The sequence below is a fragment of the Monodon monoceros genome, unplaced genomic scaffold (assembly GCF_005190385.1).
Source record: "Monodon monoceros isolate NGI ecotype Baffin Bay Population unplaced genomic scaffold, NGI_Narwhal_1 Super_Scaffold_6, whole genome shotgun sequence".
Taxonomy (NCBI): domain Eukaryota; kingdom Metazoa; phylum Chordata; class Mammalia; order Artiodactyla; family Monodontidae; genus Monodon; species Monodon monoceros.
This window is the reverse complement of record NW_021703783.1, coordinates 67,444,162-67,469,591: the sequence shown is the minus strand read 5'-3', so window position 1 is coordinate 67,469,591 and position 25,430 is coordinate 67,444,162. Positions and strand designations below refer to the sequence as shown.

Sequence of the window (25,430 nt, the reverse complement as noted above, 5' to 3'; positions counted from 1 at the left end):
TGAGACTCATAAAATATTAATGATGAAAGCTTTAGGAATTAGGTATATCCCTGACCATAGGTTTCTCTTGACGGTGAAGCAGTCAGTTTAATCCCTTTTTTTTTTTTTTCTGCAAGCGTCCCATCAAGAATGATATGAAGGGAAGAGAATACATGATTTAAGATTCAGATGAGCATAGATTTTTTTTGAGAAAGGTAATTCTTCTCTCTTTCATTTTCTCCCATGTTTTGTGTTCCTTGTCTGCTGTAAATTTCACTGAGTGATGTAGTGTGGTCGATTTGATTCTTGAAGCTGCTCATGTGTTCATGAAGGAAATTGCTTGAGAATAATACAGAAAGTACACATTTCATATTATTTAACATACAATATAATAATAGTTGACATTTATGTGATTAAAGCAATTCATTTATCCAAAAATTAGGGATGTAGTGAATGTGTATTCAAATATACATCATGAAAGAATGGCTCTGTATTCTTCAGAAAGTAATTGTTACAGATATTTTTCACTTGCTGAGATTTATTATCTTGAAAATCCTTCCATGATCTTTAAAAATGTATAATTACTTTTAGTTTACTATTTCTTTGTAGAATGCTTAGTCAATTACCATTACCCTGAGATTCTTTTCAACATATATTTTCATTTTATACAGAAACAAAGTTTACATTTATAAAATTTAAGGATCATAGAAATTTATCATTCTCTTATTATGGCAACCTGAATAATTATATGTATTTATAACATATATTTATATAATATAAATTTAAGTATCTATAATGTTAAATATTTGAATATTTAAAGTTTAGATATTGGAAATTTGCTGAAAATAATAAAATAACTTTATTAACCAATTATTTTTTAAATTCTTTAATATTTTTTATGCTAACATTATTTGTAGCATAATTCACAATGTTTTTACTCATGCTAAAGAACAGAAAGGAAGACACCCAAAAATGAAACTAAATACATCTAAATCATATCTATTAGAATTTAAGACATACTGAAAATGCCATTTAACATGCTAAATATTAATAACTAGAAAAATAAAACATACTTTTTTATATGCTTTATTTCTCTATCTAAATGGAATAAATTCTTATACTAATAAATTTGTTTTTATATTAAAATGTTTATTAAAAGAAAGTATATGACTATACGATCAGAGAAATTTATTTTTGCTTAATTACCCTTTACTTAATTGAATATCTTGTTTCATGCATCTCTTCTCAGGTACACCCCTGATATTTTTCTTCAGTATATATGCACAATTATACAAAATCCAAATGCAATCCTTATAAACCACTAATGGGTTCCTAAGATCCCGTGTTTACAGTGTATGTTGAAGTCTCCAGTTGATGATATACATACAAGGACAAATCAGCAGATTCCATTTTGTTAATCAGCCTTTTAGAAAATTCATCAACACACTGTAAAAAAATCAGATCTTTTGTTAAAACATATCTTGAAGTATGGTTAAAGTCACATCGCTAGTAAGTAAAAAGACTCAAGACTTAGGTCCATTACGAAACACCTCGTCTTGAAGGATATTATTATATTCTCAAACCCAATAGTTTTTCATCGTTGCCTGATCATCTGAACACCACCTCTAGTGTTTGGAATGCCTTTATCAATACAGTCTATTCATAAGTTTGAAAACAAACTCCATAGCCCAAACATCCTGCAGTAGCTAAGTACCAGCTTGCACAGAATTAAACTCATTGTTACTACAGCCTTCTGCATACCAAATTTTTTGGAATCTGTAGCTAGACTCTCTTAAGTCCTACCTCATTTCTGCCCCACTCTAATAATTGTAGGTGCCACCTTCTCTGTACTAAGGTATAACCAATTAGCTGTAATAATAATAGCTCCATACTGAGAAATGAATTTATTTGAAATGAAAATTCTAAAATGACTCTTACCATTTTAAAATATCAATCTCCCATTTCAGCTGTTCTTGCTATATCTGAAAGCTACAAAAGATAGAAAAAAATAGAAGAAAATTACAGAAATCCTAGTGAGGGTATTTTTGACCCCAGAAGCTGACCACAACACACCTAAGTGGAGATGAAATCTGTGCCTCAAGAGCATATGAATTTTCACAGTTTACCATTGTGTAAAACAATAAATTTTTATATAGCATTAAACTTCAGAAAATAACATTATTTGTTCCTCAGAAGTACCTAAATAGTCCAGAGAAGCACTAAATGTTTAAAATATAAATAGTACTTTTAAGCCTAGTGGAGAAAAATAGTGCAAAATAACAATGCATTTATTCCTCAAACTATCTTTGCTTAAAGAATATGCACATGACTTTAAAGACATTATTAGAGACTTCATGTATTCATTGTGTTATAGCTGCACAGTTTTCTTCTGAATACCTTTGTTAACAAAATCTGGCAGACATTCAATAGCAAACTGTGTTCCAAGCAATGAATTCATAATGTTGTAGCAGGAACAATCTCTTTAATGTTGTAAGACTTTATATATGATGGAAAAATCAATAACTTGGATAAACATGGAACAAACTAGCCCATGCACTTTTTCGGCGACATCCCATTTGATTGGAAACAGTTTTCCCCTGCCCATTTGGAGTTCACACATGATCACAGCCAAATAGGATTTTGCTTTTGTTCTTCACCTTAAGATCTCGTACATCTATATAATGGGTAAATACTAAATCATTCTTACTTGTAAAACCCTGAATCAAAGACACAGGATTTTAAAGAAATCCTCTCCTCTCAAAAAGAAAAATAAAAGAGCCAAAATGGTAAATATCAGTCATCCAGAAATCCCAGGAATTATGCCAAGACTCATTTTTCCTACTTTAGCTAGACTCATTATTAGTACATTAAAAAAATTTTGAGACAAAATAGTGAATAATTTCCATTGCATTAATGGCATCTTTCTCCCATCCCCGTTTCTGTTATGCCAGACTTTAGTTTGGGGATCCGTATGGTTTTGTGGAGACTGACTCCTCCTCTGGCTTCAGAGGTGGGATTTATATAACACAGCTAAGCCAGTGTTATGGGCTGAATTTTGCAAGTCCAGAGTACATCTCAGGATTTTTGGGGGGGGGAACATTGTTAAGTAGATATCCCCTCTTTCTACCTGAGAAGAAGGAGGAAGGATGTTGTCCTAAGTGCTGGTGGCATTTATCTTAATACCACAAGGGGAGCCTTAGGATGAAACCAACCTCATAAGGCAGAATGTTGAAAACATACCAGGTCTACCTGTAGATTTTTAAGTTGTGTGAGCCAGTTAATTATCTACACTTGAGCCATATGAAAGTACTAATTTGATCATTTTTTATCATAAAAAAGACAAGCTCATGTTGATCAACCCAATGTACTGCTTAATCCAGAACTTCTGTTACAAGCTAATAAAACTCTCTAAACTGAAGAGATGAACACATAAAATTCTATGCCTTTGAGAATTTTTAGCTTCTTAAACTACTGCCAAAACATAAATTTATAAATTAAAAATTAAATTATAAATTTAATTAAGTTACAAATTAAAGTAAAAATATTAATTAGGGGCTCCCCTGGTGGCGCAGTGGTTGAGAGTCCGCCTGCCGATGCAGGGGATACGGGTTCGTGCCCCAGTCTGGGAAGATCCCACATGCCGCGGAGTGGCTGGGCCCGTGAGCCATGGCCACTGAGCCTGCGCGTCCGGAGCCTGTGCTCCGCAACGGGAGAGGCCACAACAGTGAGAGGCCCGCGTACCGCAAAAAAAAATAATAATAATAATTATTCAAGGAGTATATTGATACCAGTAGAGTTTCTAATGAAAGATTTCAAAAGGAATTTTTTGGATATAGAGATACAAAGAAAGTTATAGGAATATGATATTGTTAAAATATATGTGTATATCTTTATATTATATAATATATACTTCAAACATTTAATTTGACTACTTTTAATGAATAATTTAACTTAATATAAAGAATTGTTCTGTGCAATATATATATTAAAGCATTATATTAAAGTGTTTATTCTATATTTTTCTCTCAATTTAGAAAACTAGTAAATATGAATATAATATGATTGCATGGGAATAACAAATTATCTAGAATAATTTTTTTAACTTCAATAAATAATAAACAAGAGGATTGTATTAGTAATATTGGGCTTTCTTTTTTCCAGTGTATCAACATTTTCTGCACAGGACAGATTGTGAACAACCTCTTTCTTAAGGTGAGATTGGGTGTCATTCACCATAGAAGTTTGAGAAGCTATAAATTTTTTAATATATTATCAAAGATATTCCATAAGTCAGATTGTCTTAGGGTAGCTGTGCATGCCTAAATTGAGGGTATTTGCTCATAAGTTTTATATGCATACATTCTATTTGTTCAACAGTACTACTTTTACTGTAAACTCTATAGGATGTTTATTGGAAATTTCTGAGTTTATCAAAGCATGTAACTTGATATTTTTATTAAAACTTGGAAATTTTATTGATGCTAAAAGAAAAAAACAAGACACAGAACAAAAATAAAATATACTATTAAAACGAATACAATTAACATATCTCTCAGAGCAAATGAGTACTCACACACACACACACACACACACACACACAGAGGCATGTTAATATTTTTAACTTCCTCCTAAAATACAAGTATATTAGATTATTTTAATTACCATGAGCCATCAGATTTTTAATCAATGCTATAGGTATTTTTGCTCTATTATTCCAAGAATTAGATATTGTTATTACTGTATTATAAATTAATATTATATTAGATTTGCTCACATATTTACCACTATTTTTTCACTGTTCCTTCTTATTAGAACTTCCACCTTATCTATTTATTTGAAGTATATTTTTTAGACTTTCCTTTAGTGAAGATTTCTCAGTTTTTCTTTGTCTGAAAGTATTTGTATTTTGCTCTTGTCCTTGGAAAATAGTTTCTCTGAACTGTGAGTCTACATTGTCAAAGATTTTTCTGACACCATTGAAGATTTTATTCTGTTATTTTCTGGATTCCATTTATTGATGGCAAGTCAACTGTCTGTCTAATTGTTATACCTGCATAGGTAATTTGCTATTTCTCTTTGGCTGCTTTTAAAATCTTCCTTTGTTCTTTGGTGTTCTGAAGCTGGTTATGACGTGTATAATTTTTATGTATCCCACTTTAGACTTGTTGGCCTTCCAGAATCTGAGGATAGATGTCTTTCAGCAATTCTGGAACTCCTTGGTCATTACCTCATTTAGTGTGACTTTTTCCATTTTTCTCTACTTTTATGTCTCTTAATTTTTTTCCAAATCATTTCATATTTTCTTAGTATCATATTCTTTGAGTCTATACCCCTTTCACTGATTTGATCTGTATTTGTGATTTATTTTAAATTAATCCCTTTTTATTCTTTTAATTTTATAATTTTTGATACAAAATTCCACTTGAGTGTTTTATAAATTTAATAGTCTCTTTTTCGTGTTCTTATTTTCAGTTGAGCCTCTATTTTAATTTTCATGGTTCTAATTGCACTTCCAGTTCCTTCTTGTTCTCACATGTGAAATCTTATTTTCCTTGTGTGCTCTGATTTTGACTATAATCTCACACATATGGAATGTTATTGATGAAAATTCTTTAAGGCCAGACTTGGAGTTCCATTTTTAAAGTACTTCCTTCTACTAGTCACTCAAGGGCACTATTAATCCAGGACAATTTGTAAACTAAATGCTTTGCTTTTAAACTAAATGCTTTCAAATAGCATGGATGTAGATTTCAGGTCTGTGATGAGGACCAACTTGTTAATGTGAATCCTTTTTTTTTTTTTTCTCTCTAACCAGCACTAAGGACAAGACTGTATATTGCCTTTCAGACCCTTTTTCCCCATGAGATTTCTTTCTCATTTTATGGAAGAAGTCTTCTACCATCCTCTTCCCTTTATCCTCATGAAGCAGCCAAAAGGGAAGCTCACACTTTCCGAGGATCTCTAGAAGTTCTCATTGTTGTACGCTGGCTTTGGTGATACCTCTTAGGATTCCTGCTTTTACTTTGATCTTAGTCTTTGCAGATTTCGTTCATGTCAGATGCAATATTCCTTAAAAGTGTGCACATATATTTGTATACATAATTTTATTCAGTTGCTTTCATCAGGAATTTACGCTGGCTATGTAGATCCAGTATACTGGCTTGAAGCAGATAATAAAGTGCTTAGAGTCTACTAAAAATGCTAATACTTAATTCTTTATATTTCACAGATGGTGTATGCAGTGAGATTTTTCTCTTTTGACTCAACTCAATAGTTAACCTCTGCTAAAACTTCAATTCAAACTAATTTTCTACCTCTACAAGTCTCCAACCTTTTCCTTCATAATTCTGATATGGTTCTGTTACTTCTTTCTCTTCCTTAAAGCAAGGACTTTATCACATTAATATTGCTAAACTACAATATTAAGCCCTGTCAAGAGTGAAAAGGAGTATAGTCTTTGTTTGACTCTGCTTTTGAAGAAAACAAAAACACATAATTTTGGTTCCTCTTCTAATCTTTTAGACTCCCAAATCACGTGGTATTAATTTTATTGCTTTTGAGATTCTTGTAATTACCATTAGTGCTTACTATTTAACTAAGAGGGCAATTCATAAAATGCCCATGCAGACTCTCTAATGAAGTTACCCATATGGTAGTTAGAAAAGGTGGCTAAAATTGGAGAGGACATGTACACAAGTTTTTTCTTCTCTTTACTCACGTAAAAGATGTGTATATAAAGCAGCTGTTGTCATTTTCCAGCGTAAACATTTGAAAAATTTCTGTTTACTCCCTTTGGAGGCTGGCACTTTCACACTGGTTTAAATCAGCCAGATTTATTTGTAGAAAATAGTATTAAAATGTCCATGTGCTATGTTTTTTAATATAAAATCCATTATTAGTTTTTACTTTAAAATACAACGCATGCTATTTTTCTGGAGTTTTCAAGATAATGTGAAAATATTAGTACAAAATCATTCAGTTTATAACAAGCTGTTTTTTGAGGGAGGGAGGAAGTTTTCAAACATAAATTTCAATCAATCAGTACCGAGTTCATTTTCATAAGCTGTTTTACTTTTTAAATTTTATTTTTAAACAGTGTCTAGTAGCAATTAAAATTCACAGTAATTTGTTTTGTCCCAAATATTTGTAGTGTATGTAGTTCATTTTTCCTTTCAATGCATTGAGGGGTAGGGCTGTTTAATTACATTTTCTACTTCCTGCATTTTCACTACTCAACTACCTACAGCTAAATCAAAGAGCTAATAACAAAATACTAAGCAAAAGAAGCTATTTTATTCAAATACAGTTGAATTATCCAGCTTCATATGAGATATTGTAGTGAGCTGTTTTGCATTGCAGTATGCAGTATTAGCCCACAGAAAATTTTAACTTTTTATAATCCTTTCATCACAGCAGATGTGTGATCCTATATTACCTATCTGTCATTTTTTATAAATATGGACTTCTCAGGAATTGAGTAGTCATCTCTCACTTTTTATTTCATTTCTTTACATAATGTTAGAGCAGTGAAGCCTATCCAGTTCAAAATCCTTAGTTTTGATCTTCATAGAATAAAATTTATGAGCAACTTAACCTCCCCGAGTGCATCATTATTACAACTCCACCGGGATTCTTTAACCTTCAACCCCAAGCTAAATTTGGCAAAACCTTGAATGGGTGCTCTCTTAGTTAAAATTCTCAGCTTCTGTATTTCTGTGTCCCATGGAAATTATTGCTTTGCATAAAATCAGCAAGCAAATATTTGCTTACAAATTAGATAGACTGATATTGATCTACATGTGTTTTAGAAAGGGAATAAGTCCCATTTTTAAAATATAAAATGATAAGACTGAAAATGACTCAATATTACTCTAGAAATGAAAGAACATATATCCACAGTCTATGGATCGTAAGGCTTTAGAATTGCATGAGTGCTAGGGGAATTACGTCATGAGGGACAAAGCATAGTGATTTTTACTTGAGGAACAAACTGCTATTCTCATAATGTAGAAATGCTAAATAAATAAGAAATGTGTAGCGGTTCTCAGATTTTTTGTTCTCAGGATCCTGTCTTAAAAATTATTGAGGACTCCAAAGAGGTTTGTTTACATGCATTTTACATTGATATTCACTGTATTAGAAACTAAAGTATAAAATTTAAGATATTTATCATTTCCTTTAACATTAACAATACACCTATTACTTATAAATAATGTATTTTTATGAAAAATAGCTGCATTTTCTAAGCAAAGCAAAATTTAGTGAGAAGGGTAACATTGGTTTTCATTTTTGCTAATCTCTTTAATATGTGGCTCAGTAGGAGACTGTTGGGTTCTCATTTCTGCTACTGTATTCATTGTTTTGATATAAAACATTATGAAGACTTTGGAAAACTCCACTGTAGACTCTTGACAGAATGAGAATTAAAAGACAAATAAAGTCTTAATATAATTATCAAAGTAGTTTTGACCTTGCAGCTCCACAGAAAAAGGTGGTGAAGATCCCAGGTAACCCTAGATGACACTTTGAAAATTATTGACTTAGTGGCTTCAAACAGCAACGTACTTTCTCTCTGAGTCTACAGGTCATCTGGACAATTCTGCCAGTCTGGGCTGGACTTGACTGAGCTTCCTTGGCTTACTCAGGTGTTTGCACTCAGCTACTGGGTTGTCTGGAAGCTGGCTGCTCTAGGATGGCCTTGGCTGAGATGATGGCCTTTGTACCTCTAGCAAGCTAGCCTGGCCTATTCCCATGGCAATGAGTGTTCCAGGAGGGAGAGTTGAAGCATGAAAGGCCTCTTGAGTTCTAGGCTTAGAATTGCACGCTATTAATTCTACAGCATTCTTTTGGTCGAATGTATAGAAAAGTCAACCTACATTCATGTGTGGAAAACAGGCTCCACCTCTCGATGAGAGAAGTTATAGTCATATTGAAAAGGGGGTACATACAGGGAAGAATTTGGGGCATTTTGTCAATTAACCATAGCATCCTAGATCCGCCCCCCCCCAAAAAATGGTAAAGGTAATTCTTTGCCTCGTTTTCAATAGATTTGACTCTGTTGTATGTGCTGTAGGAATCTGTTAGGACATATTTAGAAGTAATAGTGCTATCATTTAAAATTCATTAGTTTGGGCCCTACACTGTAAATGCTTACCTGTAACCAGGGCTTCAGATATAACCAGGTCCTGACACAAGGACTCACACTAAAAAGAATACATAAGACATTGGAATGGATGGCAACTTTGCCAAATTTTTAATTTACAGTAAGAAATATATATATTATTTGAGTTGGACATACGTGTATGCATAATCAGCAAAATTTTATTATAGTCAAATAATACTATATATTATCAAAATTCAGTTTCACAGAGACCAGAAATAGCCAAAAAATATAATTTGAACACATTTCCTCCTTATAAGGAGACAAATACAATAAAGACCACAATGTTTTTCTCTGGTTATCAAAATACGAAATATGAGGTCAGATGAGTAAGGATCTAGTGAAATCAAGCTAAGAGAGTCACATCTAATGACAAGATTTTTTGCTTTCTGTTTTTTCCTTTTCTAGAAGGGTGGAAAATGCTTAAAGTGTGTATATTGCGTCTCTCTCCACCTCAAGGATAACCATACCATTAGGAACAAAAATATCAAAACCTTTTACAACTTGGTTCACTTTCCTCTGGATCAGATGTTACATACTCAACTGTCTAGATTCATCTAGGTAATATAAATGAGTAATGCACTTCAGTAGTAAAATATTAAGAAATTGGAAGTGGGGAGATTGTATGAAACTGGAAAAAGCCTTCCCCATCTAAATGGGTTTAGCTAATACTTAGGTCCAGCCAGTTGTTGCAGTGTGGGAATGAAAGCCCATTATTACTATACACTCTAATTTTAAAAGAAATCTAGATATTTATTTGAAATTCTTCCTTTTTCACACATTGCATCGACCAAGCCAATTCTGTTAGAACCTAGAATCTCCCTCACCTGGCTATTTTTTGTGAAACCTTCATCATTGGAACGTTGCAGATGTTGTCATGAAATTCCTGTTTTTTAGGCCATGTTCCAATTGATATATTGCTTTGTTTTTGATGTTCATTCATATTGATATTTATGTATGAATATTGATATCACACACATAATCTAGTCTTGCTCTGTCTTTTAAAATTTATTAAATTTATTGCTCTCATGCATTAAAGTGCATAAGAGCAAAATTAAATTTGTTTAGCATGCTAAACAAATTTAACTCAAATAAACAAAACTGTAAAAGGTGAGCAAAACCAGAGAGAATGGGAGAGGAACAGAAATAAACAGAAATAACAATTTATATAAATTTGCATTAGGCAGTTTTACCTACCATTTCACTTGGTATACCCCACTGTGCCTTTGTCCTATTGATAAGTTACATCAGTCACTTGGACTCTCTAGCATTTATTTTTATTTTTTTTCTGCTGTATAAATTTGTGGCTGGACTAATGATCTTTGCATTCCTTTTTAGATTGATATCCTATGATCATCAGTTTGACTTTTAAGTCATTTAAAAAATATTTTAATATAAAATAAAGTATGCTTTGAGCCACTGAGTAAATTATAAACATTCTCTTCCAGATTATAATATAACTAATATTCTCTTAGAAAGCAATGCATAAATATATATTGCAGCTAATCAGTTTTTAGTCTTGCCTCTTTAACCTTCTTTAAAAAACTCAATGCTTTGTGCATAATAGATTTCTCAACAGGTGTTTGTTACTCATTGATACAGGTGGGTGAACTTTTCCATTTAATGTGCTTTTTCTTACGTAGTACCAGGTACAGGTAGTGACACTCACTAATATTAAGACACATTACAAGCTTCATCTCATAAATGCATAGTGAAGTGAGGATCTCTAGCATAGACTGTATTCTTTTTTATTCCACAATCATACTGATTTCAACTTCAGTATCAATCTATAGAAACAGTGTCTTAGCCTGTTCAAGCTGCTATAACAAAATATCACAGCCTGGATAGCTTATCAACAACAGACATTTATTTCTCACAGTTCTGGAGGCTAAAGTCCAAGATCAGAGTGCCAGCATGAGTGAGGGACCTTTTTAGAGTTGCAAACTTCTGGTCTGGTCGTATCCTCACATGGCAGATGGAACAAGCTAGTTCTCAGGGGCCTTATTTATAAGGGCTCTAATCCCATTCATAAGGGTTCCACTCTCATCACCTAATCACCTCCCAAAGGTCCCACCTTGGTCCCCACCTAATACCATCACCTTGGGCATTAGGTTTTTCAGCATATGAATCTGAAGAGGGACACAAACATCAGACTATATATAGCTCACAAATTTCCTACAGACTATTTGCAAGCAGTTTTTATTTTCACCAGTTAGCATGGGATTTCAAAATGTACAAAACTAAGTATGGGTTTTTCTTTTGTAATTTAATAGTTGTGTGAATGCAGGCAAGTTATTTAATCTCTGATCCTCCTTTACCCTTTCTATAAAACAGTGCATGACTTAACATATATGACCATTTCTTTCTTTCCTTCCTATACAAGTCATTGTCATGAAAAATGATATTTCCAATGCAGGAAAAAAAAAAACAACACTTGGGTTTCCAAAGTGCTCCTTTTAATAGGATTATGGGCACAACAAATGTCTGTCCAAGTCAATTGCTACTTGTAATTAAGAAATTTGATTATTAAGTGGTTTTCTCTAAGCTGTCCATCCAAATACAGTTATATGCAATTAAAATTAAACCTTAGACACATTCTATTCTGTTCTATTCTGTAACCGTTACACTTTCACAGTTCTTTTTAATGTTGCACACATTCATCAATGAATAAAAGGAAAACTCTGAGCCAGGATCTAATTGTAATATAGCTATCTTGTAAAATTTCTTATTAGGTGTAAATATAAAGTGTAATCACTAATATCATGGGCAGTGGTTTTAAATTAGGTAAGTGGCCCCCTTCTCTCTGAAGAAAATGAACATAAGAAAACAATAAATTAATTTCTAATCTCCAAGAAATATTTCAGCAAGTTCTCCCCTTCCCCCTTTTTTTGGGGACCCAGCCTCCTGACACTTTGCCAAGCAGGAAACGATAACTGCCGCAAGAAGCAGAAGGGAAATTTGGGGTTATCACACTGGGAGAAGACTCTACTAGTTTTGACCAGGCTGTACCTCTGCCCAAGGAATTGAAAAGCAGTTTGTATGTATTTAAATAAACTATTTACAAAGCATACTAAAATCAGCACTGGATCAGCAATGTTTCCATTATAGCTATTCTCATGTGTGAGAGCAGATCCAGTCCCGCCCTCCAATTGGCTGTGCATTGCCTCTCTTTCCCATGACTCACCCTAATTTTCAATTCTATCTTTTCTGACCTGACACTGACATTTACATTTGCCTTAAACTATGACATAGCTTGATAGGGCTGGAGACCTTTTCTAATCTGAGTCATTCTATTTAATTCATTGTTTGATTCTAATGCTGAACAGATAAAACTGTGTGGGACTATTGATGTAAAAGGTGTAGGAAGCTTATGTAAGCACAGAATCCATCACCTCTTTATTACTAGCAGTAAAGAATAATAAAAACAACCTCCACAAATTATATTTGGCTTAAGAAATTATAGTATACTTTGATTACGTGTGGTTATATCTCAGTCAGCAATAAATTCAACATTTATTTATTTACAGTCTACTTGGTGACTGGCAGATGGTTAGATTTGGAAATATAAACAGATATAATTGCTACAAGTTTTGAAATAGAAATGTGAACTAAATGGGAGCAGTTTATTCAACTGATGATGTTGGGATACAGAACTGATCTGATAGACTTTTGGGGAGGTGCGTACCAAGCTCTAGTTGCTTTGTTATCTCCTGTAGTCAAAGAAATAACCCTTGAAGTCAGGTATTAAAGTGCCAGTTTTAAAATGAAGAACCTGAGGATTAAGGCCTTGCCTAAAATCACACAATCAGTAAGTAGGAAATCCAGGATGCAAATTCCGATGTATCTAGCTGCCACGTTATCTCTTTCAAGCAAATGAGGATGAGATTTGAAGCTGAGTTTTAAGGGTGAATTGGAGTTAATTAAGCAGACAAGGAGAAAGTAATTCGAGGCACAGAAAACAATAGAAGCAAACACACACATGATAAGGTAAATGGCATAATTTAGGAAGTGAGTAGGCCCTCGTAGCTATAATATTAATTGTTAGAAAGGAATCCCTGAAAAGTAGACTAGACCTGCAGGCTGAAGTCAAGTTACAACGTACCTAACATGGAATGACAAGGAGGTATAAATCATTGAAAGGTTTTAAATAAGAAAACAGAATTGTAATGAATCTTTAGAGAGATAATGCTAATAATATGGTAGATAAACTGTAGAGATGAGTAGATTTTGGTAAGTCTTTTAGATTCCTGGACCCAACTCCAAAGTTTGTGTGTGGGGGAAGGGTAGGCTAGGGGTGTGCTTTCCACACAATATCAAGCAATTCACAGATACCAGCAGAGTGTCAATAATTCAACTCAATTCTGACACTGTCTTCTGGGAGATAGCATCAGATCCCACAGGTTAAGGGCTCAGTCCTACAAGACTGCCCTGCCACCCCACCCCACCCCCACTTCAGATGCCAGTTGCAAGTCCAGGTTGTTACCTGTGCTTCTAACCGATTGGCTATAAATCAAAGGTTCCCAAGACCCCTTCCCAGGATTGATTAATCTGCTAAAGTGGCTCACAGCACTCAGAAAAACATCATACTTAGTAGATAAGTTTATTAAAAAGGGATATAACTCAGGATCAGTCAGATGGAAGAGATACATAGAGCAAGGTATGAGGAAAGGACACAGAGTTTCTATACCCTCTCCACATGTGCTGTTCTCCCAGCATGTTCACCAGCCAGATGGAAGCTCTCTGAACGCCATCCTTTTGGGTTATTATGAATACTTCATTACAAAGGCTTGATTGATTAAATCATTGGCCACTGGCCACTGATTCAACCTCCAGCCCCTCTCATCTCCCAGGAGGTCTGGGGGTAGGACTGAAATTTCCAACTTTCTAATCACATGGCTGGTTCTCCTGGCAACCAGCCCCCATCCTTAGTGCATTCCCAAGTCACCTTATTAACATAAATAAGAGACACCTTTAAGCTTTCAGCACTTAGGAAACGCCAAATGTTTTGGGAGCTTTGAGCCTGGAACTGTGAACAAAGACCAAATATATATTTCTTATAAATCATAATATTGTAGTAGGGCAACTGAGTAAAACCCTGTAGCTACCAACATGGGCCTCTGAGTCCAACCAACCTTGTTGTGCCAATCTAATCTAATTTTGAGGATTAAATATAAAATTTTTACAAAGCACCATCCCTGTGCCTGGAAGATAGTGATCCTCCAAAATATTAGTTGTTGTTATGTTATTTTGGAATTAGGACTTAATTTGATCATTTAACAAACATTTGAGGGCTTACTATGTGCCAGGAACTCTTCTAGAACTAGGGGTACTACAGTGAATAACACAGTTAAAGTCCTTGCTCTCAAGGGACTTACTTACATTCTGGAGGGGGCAGGAGAGTCCGGAAAAAAATGGTAAAAAAGATTAGCAAAAATTATCAGAGACATTTCTGAGATAAAATTGACAGACTTGATTACTTACTACATGTGGGATGGTGTGTGTCATAAGTGAGGGCAACAGAGGAAGAGTTAGAAATGATGCTGAGATTTTTCCCCCCGCAGCAATGCAGAGGCATTGTGTTGTCATTAGCCAAAGTAAGACAGCAGGCCCAAGAACACATATAAGGAGAGTTGAGGAGAAGGGCAGAAAATGAATTTGATTTAGAGCCTGTAGAGTTACAAATGTCTGTATATCCAGGTAGAGTTGGTAGGCTCTGGAAATTGGCTTCTATAGAATGGTATGCTGCAGTAGGATAGAAAAAAATGTGTCTTGGTTATGCAACTATCTGTCTCCAACCCCCAGCAGAATGCTGACACCTACTGAACATGTGCATGACAATCTTGTTGCAGAAAATAATACATATTTTGAAGAAAATACTATCTGTAACTCCATGACTAACTCACAGTAAGATTACGACAAGGAAATCCCTTTCTGCTTCTCATCTTTACTGTTATTTGACTGTATCACCTCTTAGATGCAAGTAGCAAACCTTGAGTGGTTTGGCTAACTTGTATTTACAGGTTCCCTTGGGTAGGAGCAGTGTTCTTCCTTTCTAGCTCTGCTAAACAGAGGTACTTATTAAGCCGAGTGTAATGTGATATTCAATTAGAATTTAAAAGACTCTTTATTAAGAGACTCTAAGCTTTTTGAGGGGAAATATTATATTCATATTTGCATCTTCATAGTTTATCCATGTGACAAATTAATAAATGAAAATCTTAAAAAGAATGTGAGGTAACACACAAGGGAATGGATACACAAAACACAGATCATTGTAATTCTTCACCTAACCTTATCAAATAAAAATACTCAACTATATGATTCCTAAGATCACTTTCTAGAAATATAATTCTGATATTAAAATTTGACTATATTGCAAATGAGTATATCGTAAAAGAGGTCTTACATTTAGAGAGATTTTATGTGTATAACAATGAACATTTTCAAATTAAATTACAAAAAAGCAATGATTTTAAAGAAATACCATACAGCAGAGACGACGTCATAAAAAAAATCTATGGATATAGAACAAAATAATATACTGAAGCTTTGGATTGTTCAAACTGGTTTTATAATGTTTTAAAATTCTCTGAAAATAAAAAAAATCAATTTTTACTGGAACTTTGATTTTTTTTAATCCACTTGATCTGTTCCCTTGTGTATTTACAAACTTACTCTAGAGACATCTAGTTATTCCAATAAAAATAGAGATAATCTTCAAGAGCTAATAGACCTTATTTTCCCATTTATGTAATTTGATTTCAAAAGGCATATCCTTATGTAAAATGGTTGCTCCATTACTAATCCATTGTCAAGATTCCATTTAGAGTGATTTCCCTGTGCCTCTGCATTTAGGGACTAACTTATTAAACCTATTTTATGATTTTAACTCATTTGTCCTTTTCTAAATTAATCTTCAATCTCAAAAATGTACAAAATAAAACTTTTATTATATGGTATTCTATGCTGAAATAACCAGAAAACTCCTCTCATCCCAAGTTCAAAGTAGAAAGAATGCATGTGGTTATGACTGTGGCCTCTGAAATCAACTTCCTCTGAGTTGAGTCCTTCCTACCTTTATCACTTCTAGGTGATATATCTTTAAGAAAGTCATTTAATCTCAATAAATTTGTTTCCACATGTGTGTAAAATGACAAAATAATGGTGCCTATCTTACAAGTTTATTGTGAAGATTAGGTGAATTACAGCACATAAAATTCTTAACACAGAGCCTGGCCCTTACTAAAAGCTCAATGTGCTGGTTATATATAAATCTGGATATTATCTGCCTCTACTGTTTATATCACTGTCCATTAAGAAGCATCAGGCATTTTACTACTTCTTTCAGTCTTTCAAATGTCTTTTGTAAGTGCCAGTCATATGACTATCACTATATTAAATGCTACAGACAATAATCAGAAAATTGAAAATATAGTGTTTGGTACACCAGTGTGAATGATCAAAGGTATAATAATAATAAAAGTTCATAATAATTACATGTTAAGTGAAAATATAGATAAATTTGCAATAAGAAATCTTTGGTCATTTTTTAGCTATAATATGGATTTTTCCTTCTTATTTCCTTCACCACAGCTTTTGTTTTAATGCAGTGATCTTAACTCCCAACCCCCAGAATCTCCCAGCAGGATCAAACTCCCACCCACACTTTTGTATACAAAATAGCAAAATGAACAGTAAAATAGTGTCTTATAGTTAGAAACATACTCCTTGGAGTTCTACTAAGAGTTTCTCAAATTTTAATTAGAGATGTTTTTGTCTGCATTCTCAAATGGTAAATTCATCAATTAAGAATCCATCAAAAATGTCGGGGATAAGAATCCATCAAAAATGTCGGGGAATGTTTCTGAGGTATACATTTTTCTAAATACTAAAGTGAATATAAAGACAGTTTCCTTGACTTGAAGGAACCCACAGTTTGTTAGAAAAAAATATCGTGTAAAGAAATCCTTGCAATGAAGTGTTAAAGGTGATATGATGGATAAGTTACATCAGTTGCACAGATAACCCAAAGATAGTACTGACTACTTCTACCTAAAGGAGGGAAAAATCAGGTAATGTTTCATAGGGGGAGCGTCACTTGAGCTGCTGAGGTGGGGAGTAGGGAATATTTGAATAGACGTAGCACAGGATGTTAAGATGGAATGCTGTCAACTACTACAGCCAGAGAAGGTGACAGGAACTTTCAATGGCATGCAAAAGAATTTGAACTCTGTGCCATCAGCAAATGGAATAATGGAATGTCTCATGCTTGGGAGTGACGTGGCCAAATTTGTTTTAAGAAAGACTATAAAAGGGAGTGTGGAAAAGGGCTATGAAAATTGCAAGACGTTCTTTAGAGATGACTGTTGATGGAACAGTTTTAACAGCATGTGTTTAATACTTTCTGGACTAGATACACTAGCTTTCGAAGGCTGGAAAATTTAAATATCTTAGATCAATGGATAATGTATAAACTCAAATATTATATTGATTATAAGCCATTAGTATCTACAATATTTTATATTGATGAGTTATTACTGCACATGTATAATATTTTTCTAGGAAAAATGAATAAGTGTATTAAGGACTAAACTATTATTTCAAAGATAAGCTTAGCAAAGTGAGGTGAATGTTAGAATTAGTCAAACCTCTGAAAAATTATAGTAAAAACTATAATGATGATTGGGGCATTGGAAGATCCTGAACTGTTTTATGAATCATGAAATATTGTTATGTTTAACATAGTTTCAGTGTTACATGTATTCACATAAATTCCAAATTTTTCACTAATAGCTGAAATGGTTAATTTTTCATTAACCAGAATATTTTAATATGATACCAGAATTCTTTTTCTTTTAAGTTTTGTTTGTTTGACTTAGCTATAATCGACATACATCACTATATAAGTTTAAGGTGTACAACATAATGGTTTGACTTACATATACTGTGAAATAGCTACAGCTATTAGTTTAGTTAGAATCCATCATATTATATATATACAATAAAAAGAGAAAACTAAATAACAAAAATTTTTTCCTTGTTTTGAGAACTTTTAGGATTACTCTTAACAGCTTTCCTGTATATCATACAGCAGTGTTAACTATAGTTATCATGCTGTACATTACTTCCCTGGTACTTATTACTCTTGTAAGTGGAAGTTTGTACCTTTTAACCACCTTTATCCTATTCTCCATCTCCCCACCCCCTGCCTCCGGTAACCATAAATCTGATCCCTTTTTCTATGAGCTTGTGCTTTTTGTCTTGTTTTGGATTTTATTTGTTTGTGTTTTTAGATACAGTATTTATCTTTCTCTGTTTGATTTATTTTCCTTAGCATAATGCCTTAAATACCCATTCATGTTGTCACAAATGACCAAAGTTCCTCATATTTTATGACTGAATAATATTCCCTTATATATGTATTCCACAACTTCTTTATCCATTCATCTGTTGATGGACACTAAAGTTGGTTCCATTGGACCAGAATTCTTTTTTATTTTTGTATATTAATGTCAATGTTTATTTGTACCTAAGAATCTTTCTCTTCTTATTACCATTTTAAAATTACTTTATACACATTATTGAAACTCCCAATCCATTCCTCCCTTACTCCCCTCCTCCTTAAAACCACAAGTCTTTTCTCTATGTCCGTGAGTCTATTTCTGTTTCGTAGGTGAGTTCATTTGTACCATATTTTAGATTCCACATATAAGTGATATCATATGGTGTTTGTCTTTCTCCTTCTGACTTCCTTCACTTAGTATGATAGTCTCTAGTTCCTTCCATGTTATTACAAATGGCATTATTTCATTCTTTTTTATGTCAGTTTAGTATTCCATTATATATAATATATATATCATATATGTGATATATATATATACATATATATCACATCTTCTTTTACATTAAAAAAAAAACCTAAAAATAGAATTACCTTATGATCCAGCAGTCCCACTCCTGGGCATATATCTGGACAAAACTATAATTCAAAAAGACACATGCACCCCTATGTTCATAGCAGCACTATTTACAATAGCCAAGACATGGACCAGAATTCTTAACCAGATAGAAAACAGTTAAAATGTGTAGTCTGGGGCTTCCCTGGTGGCGCAGTGGTTAAGAATCTGCCTGCCAATGCAGGGGACACGGGTTTGAGCCTGGTCTGGGAAGATCCCACATGCCTCGGAGCAACTAAGCCCGTGTGCCACAACTACTGAGCCTGCGCTCTAAAGGCCGCGAGCCATAAGTACTGAATCCCGCATGCCTAGAGCCCGTGCTCCACAACAAGAGAAGCCATCGCAATGAGAAGGCTGCACACCGCAATGAAGAGTAGCCGCTGCTCACCACAACTAGAGAAACCCACGCGCAGCAACACTCAATGCAGCCAAAAAAAATAAATTTATTAAAAAAAATGTGTAGTCTGTAATGACATATATTCTCAGTTAATGTTTTTCATCATATGAATTTCATGGAAAACCTATACACTATAAAATTTGACTTAAGTAATTAATTAAATATTAAATATCAGAATAACCAATGAGGAACAAATGAAAAACTAGTGATTTTCAACATAAAAATGTAATAAAAAGAAAATTTTTGGAAAATACAAACATTTCCAATGATCTTTAATGCTTCTTCCTAGGATATTTTAACTTAGTCATTGGCCATTGTTTTTGAGGATACAAGGAAGACAGAAAAAGTCTTATTTTAATACTTAGCTATCAAAGGGACCATAAGCCAGAAAAATACCCATGAAAATGCTTCTGCGGGGCTTCTTTGCAGCCCTTTTCACCTTCTGGTGTGATGTTATATGGTCAGTTTGTTTGTGAGGTTCAGCGTCAACGTTAAAATCCTCTTTTTCCTGAAGGTTTCCTACCAGTGTTTCATTATGTCTTTATTTTGTTGCTATTTTTCTTTTAAGAATGTGAACATCTTTTTTCATAATATACTGAGAGCAGGTTAATAATGACTTTAGAAACCAAATCCAATGCAGATTGAAGTAGGCACATTTTCTGTGGAAATCACTGTCTACTTAGCAAATGGTACGATACACAAATGCATTGTTGTTGCTACCTTAATTAAAAAGGACCCCTTTCAGTAATGTCTCTGGCTCTGGAAGAATTATAATCACACAGATTGGAAGAGCTTAGAAAGCTTATTTAACTAAGCTGTCAACAGCAGTCTCTCAGATCTGCTTAAATTTATTGGGAGGCAGGGAAATCTATTTGAAATGCTGACAATAAACACAGAACTGGTTCTAACTATGTTACATTTAATACACAGGAATATATTACAAGGTTAAAGGAAGTTGGCAGTATCTACCATAAACACACCTACCCTTTGATCCAGAAATTTCACTTATAAGATTATTACCAAAAATTATGCACAAAAATGTATGACAATAATTTTTACTGTACCATTTTTTGTAATAGAGAAAATTTGGAAACAACTAGCATATATATTTATATGGCAAGGGTAAAATAATTAGGTGTTTCAACTAGACTGTTCAGCTATTTAAAAGAATAAAGTACCGTATTTGTACTGACATGGAAAATTTTCCAACATACATGAAGAGAAAAAAAGACATAACACATACAATGTGACTCAGTGTATGTGTGTTATTTTAAGAAGGTGCATATGTGTGTGTGTGTGTGTGTGTGTGTGTGTGTGTGTGTGTGTGTGTGTAGAAAAGGCCCTGGAAACTTAAATTATGGAGGGAACTGGTTATCTCAATAGGAATTTAGGGGTGTGGTGGAGGAGGACATTCACTGTTTCTAATTATATGTATCCTTGCATTACTTGTGTCATTTAAAAATGAAAGTACTATAGGTCCTCTTTCTGTCCCCACTCCTTATGAATAAGACTTGGACCCTTCCTTTGTTTATTACAACAAATTTGTTTTTATTTTTATATTAGTAAAAACATGAGATTTCAGGACTGGTTACATAAACATGCCATTGTAACTGCAGAACAGTATTCCTCCTAATTAATCATTGTCATTCACTACCATGGGCCAGTTTGGCAGGTGAAATATATATATGGATATAATTTTTTCATACGAATATATACTTTTTTTGTACAGGAAGGCTAAGCGTTAGAATCGAGTTGATAATTAATTACTGTCACTATATGAAGAGAGACAAGATAGTATAATATTTAAGAGCATAGTTTATAAAGTCAGGCCTTTGGCTTGAATCTCAACAAGATGTGACCGTGGACAAGTTTATTAAGTGTTCCCCAAAGCCTCATTTTTTCTTCATTGAAAAATGAATACCAGGGTATCCACTTATTGGAGTCTTAGGAGGATTAAAATAGATAATGCATGTAGAAAATCCTGTAGCACAGCGCCTATCATATAATAAGTTCCCCTGAAATTTAGAATTTTCTTAGTGCTTTTTCATAGCTTTATATTAATAGCCTGTTTCCTCAATAAATTGTAATTCCTAAAACAACATATGAAAATATTATTGTATGAATTTTTCAATAATGAATACATTTTCAAAGCTGTTTAATCTCTAATAATATCTTTAGCTTCTGAATATGGAAATATAACTATTTTAGTATGAGAGAGCTAGATATTAGCCTTGAAGAAACATATTTTATGTAATTCTTTCATTTTATTTGATTATCTGCACAGTTCCATGATCAGTGATTTTAGGGTGCACGTGGGAAATAATGCAAAGTAAATGACAAGATTGAACACGGGAAAATTGGTTTTCACTGTTGAAATTATTAATTTCTTTCTAAAATGAGTTTTCATTGTGGATTTTCATTATGCATTCAGGCCATAGCTTCCTAATCAATAAAGTAATTCATATCATGGGAGAATGAAAAAGAGGAGAGACTGAAAGGTTGGTATAAAAATTATGTTTAAGGAACTGATAATGAATCTGGGTTAATATGTCTATCTTTAAATTCATTTACTTCTTTAAAAAAATATCACTTGATGATCTACTTTAAGAAATCAGTAACTAACGGGAAAAGACAAAGTCTTGATTCTGTTTCTATGTGCAAGTAAACCAAATGAACCAAGATTGTCATACAACTGTTAATATTATTAGGCTTAATCCTAACCTTAAGAGCCTGGGAATTGAAAAAAAATAAACTGGTATATTAGAAATTTTTAAGACTTGTGACAACAAGGTGAATAAAGGGAATTGAGACTTAAAAATACATTTTTTAAAATGTCAATTATACTATAGCTAGAAATATTCCTAGGCCACAGATACTTACAGGCTTCCCATTAGAGCATTTAACTGTGGAAACGACTATCTCAATTTCACCAAGAGCAGGTTGTAGGTTAGTGATATTTGTCTTCTTATATCTGAATTAGCACCTTTTAGTCAACCTGAAATTATTTATCTATCTGTATGATATAGAAATTTATGTCCTAAGTTGTCCATTTAGGTATTGGACTACAGTATGAGTCTTTTTAAAAATGAAAATTATACTGTCCATAAAATCCATATATGAGCAGTAATATTATAACATATGAAAAGAGAAAGAAGAATTGAAACACTCCTAGGCTCAGAATACATACAACCTTTACCTTTAGAACTAATTCTTTCTAGGATCTTTGCTTCACACTTCTTTGCATAACTTTTAAAATATATGTAGAATTTTAGGTGTTTGTTTTTACAAATATATTGTTTTAAATATATGCCTACTAACAAAACTGGGAAATACAGAAGAATATAAAGAAAGTAACAACCATCCATACTTGTATGAAGTGCATACAACTAATATTAATATTTCATTGTAGTTCTTTAATCGTTTTCTCTATGCATTTTTACATAGTTAAAATTTTATGTGTATTTAAGAATAGTAAATATATAAGAATATTTACAGATCTTAGATGCAAGGTAATATCATACAAGATGAGAGGTGATTTATTGACACATGATATAGGACATTTTCATTCAGGAAGAGTTTTTAAGGTACAGAAAAAAATTCACTCCTCAAGTTTCTTGACATGGAAGTGACTTTTAAGTTACCCAGTACAACTACCTTTCTGATGGGAATAAACCAAAACCAAAATTTGTTGGCAATTACCCTTGTAAACTCCAAACTATGTTAATGTTATAGCCATCGTAAGCAAGTTCATGAACTGAAAAAATCCAGTTACTGCTTCAAGTGGCTATAAAGAATGAGTAATGTATTCTATTTGAACATTGGGTACAGTTTTATAAACATATTTCTTGATTCTAGAAAATTCAGAGGTACAAAAGAGGAACTGAGCTTTGTAGTACTTAACATAAAATTCAACTTCATTGCTTAGATTCAAAATCAACATGAGTATACCTAAGTCCTATTGGTTTCTTGAATTTGGAACCAAAATTAAGTAAAAGAAGAACTGCAGTCGTTTTTCACCATGTCCCTCCATTCTTGGTTCTTAATTTATCTCTAAAATGACTTAGTGGATATATTTAAGGATTTTTTTAACATCTTTATTGGAGTATATTTGCTTTACAGTGGTGTGTTAGTTTCTGCTTTATAACAAAGTGAATCAGTTATACATATGTCCCCATATCTCTTCCCTCTTGCATCTCCCTCCCTCCCACCCTCCCTATCCCACCCCTCTAGGTGGTCACAAAGCACCGAGCTGATCTCCCTGTGCTATGTGCTATGCTAGATATTCCCACTATCTATTTTACATTTGGTAGTGTATATATGTCCATGCCATTCTCTCACTTTGTCACAGCTTACACTTCCCCCTCCCCGTGTCCTCAAGTCCATTCTCTAGTAGGTCTGCGTCTTTATTCCCGTCTTGCCCCTAGGTTCTTCATAACCATTTTTTTTTTTTTAGATTCCATATATATATGTTAGCATACGGTATTTGTTTTTCTCTTTCTGACTTACTTCACTCTGTATGACCGACTCTAGGTCCATCCACCTCACTGCAAATAACTCAATTTCTTTTCTTTTTATGGCTGAGTAATATTTAAGGATTTTTTTTTAAAAAAATACTTAAGTGTTTTATTTTCTAAGACCTTACATATCAGAATAAAATAGTGTATTTCACCCCTGGAAAATAAAGATAACTTTTGTGAACTGCAGTTACAGGATAATGGCATTTTTCTTCAAAAGTCCCAAGGTATTTTCTCATTATCTTCCTTTTCAATAAAATTATTATGGAATAAAAGTCTGAAACCAGCCTGCTCATTTTATTTGTCAAGATCTTTGTAGTGTATTAATTTGTACTATTTCTGCTTAGATGGTAGGAAGATTTTAAGAAAACTTCATAAAACAGAAATGTTACAAATGTTACACTCTACAAGCTGCTTTCTGCTGTACCCTTTTCTGGAACCTTCCACACCCTTATCTTGCTCCCTGTCTCTGTCAGGTCTTCTATGGTATATTTCCTGAAGACATCCACTCCCAAGTAAACAGCACAACTCCCTTCTTTCCCTATTTTGTGTTTCTACTGTAATTTGTGCACATTTCTGAAGTCGTACGTGTAACACTTTTTGGATCGAATTTTGGCACATCTACCTTCCTTTGCACTAAACAACAGTGCAAAAATATGGGCATATTAATCTTTTCTTTTTAGAACAATGTCATGTGCATAGTGAAGCTTCAATAAATGTTGAAAGAACAAAAGCAATATTTAACATCTAGGGCAACACAGACTAAATAATCACTTAATGATGTTTCTAAAAATTCCTGATAACAGCTATCAGGAAAGTATTTCTAACCACATTGTATGTTTTTATTGTACTTCCCTCTGTAAGGTTTTATTTTTTTTTGTTTTTCTCTGTTCCAGTTAAGCTGGATATGAAATTACAGTCATTGTGCCTAGCGTAGATCCCTGGTACTTACTGTGAACTCTATCTGTGTTTGAAAGAAAGGATAAATAAATAGGTAATGAATTATGCATAACAGACTTATTCATTCTGATTTTAGAATTTAATAACAAGCTTAATGAAAACAATTCTTACTTAAAGAGAAAGGCAATCACTATTCTAATACAGCATATTATTTAAATAAAATATATATATGCATAAATCATATGTATCTACTCAAATCGGTAGTTCGTATTACTGAATTCAAGTTAAAGTTTACCTGATCCATTAGCGTACAAAAATGTGTGGCAATTTTATTGAGACAACATCTTATAATCTTTTATACTATGCCAGTAATTGTGCATAAATGTTTGCACAATTCCTTTGGGGGAAAATAGTCATCTTATGTATTAGTGACAAAAATATGATCATTAATGTTTTTCAATAGTATTGCTTTAACCAAATTTTAACTTGATTTGGAAGCGCCTAATTTTTACATCTCTCAGATA

General features: G+C 33.2%; 1 protein-coding gene across 1 annotated transcript in view; it reads left to right on the top strand.

The window, feature by feature from the left end:
• Nucleotides 1-25,430, top strand: part of MGAT4C (MGAT4 family member C) — a 611,075-nt gene that overhangs the window by 560,854 nt on the left and 24,791 nt on the right. The window contains exon 4 of the mRNA XM_029205850.1: nucleotides 4,141-4,191. The gene's annotated coding sequence lies outside the window, so the exon portion shown is untranslated. The remainder of the gene's footprint in view (nucleotides 1-4,140; nucleotides 4,192-25,430) is intronic.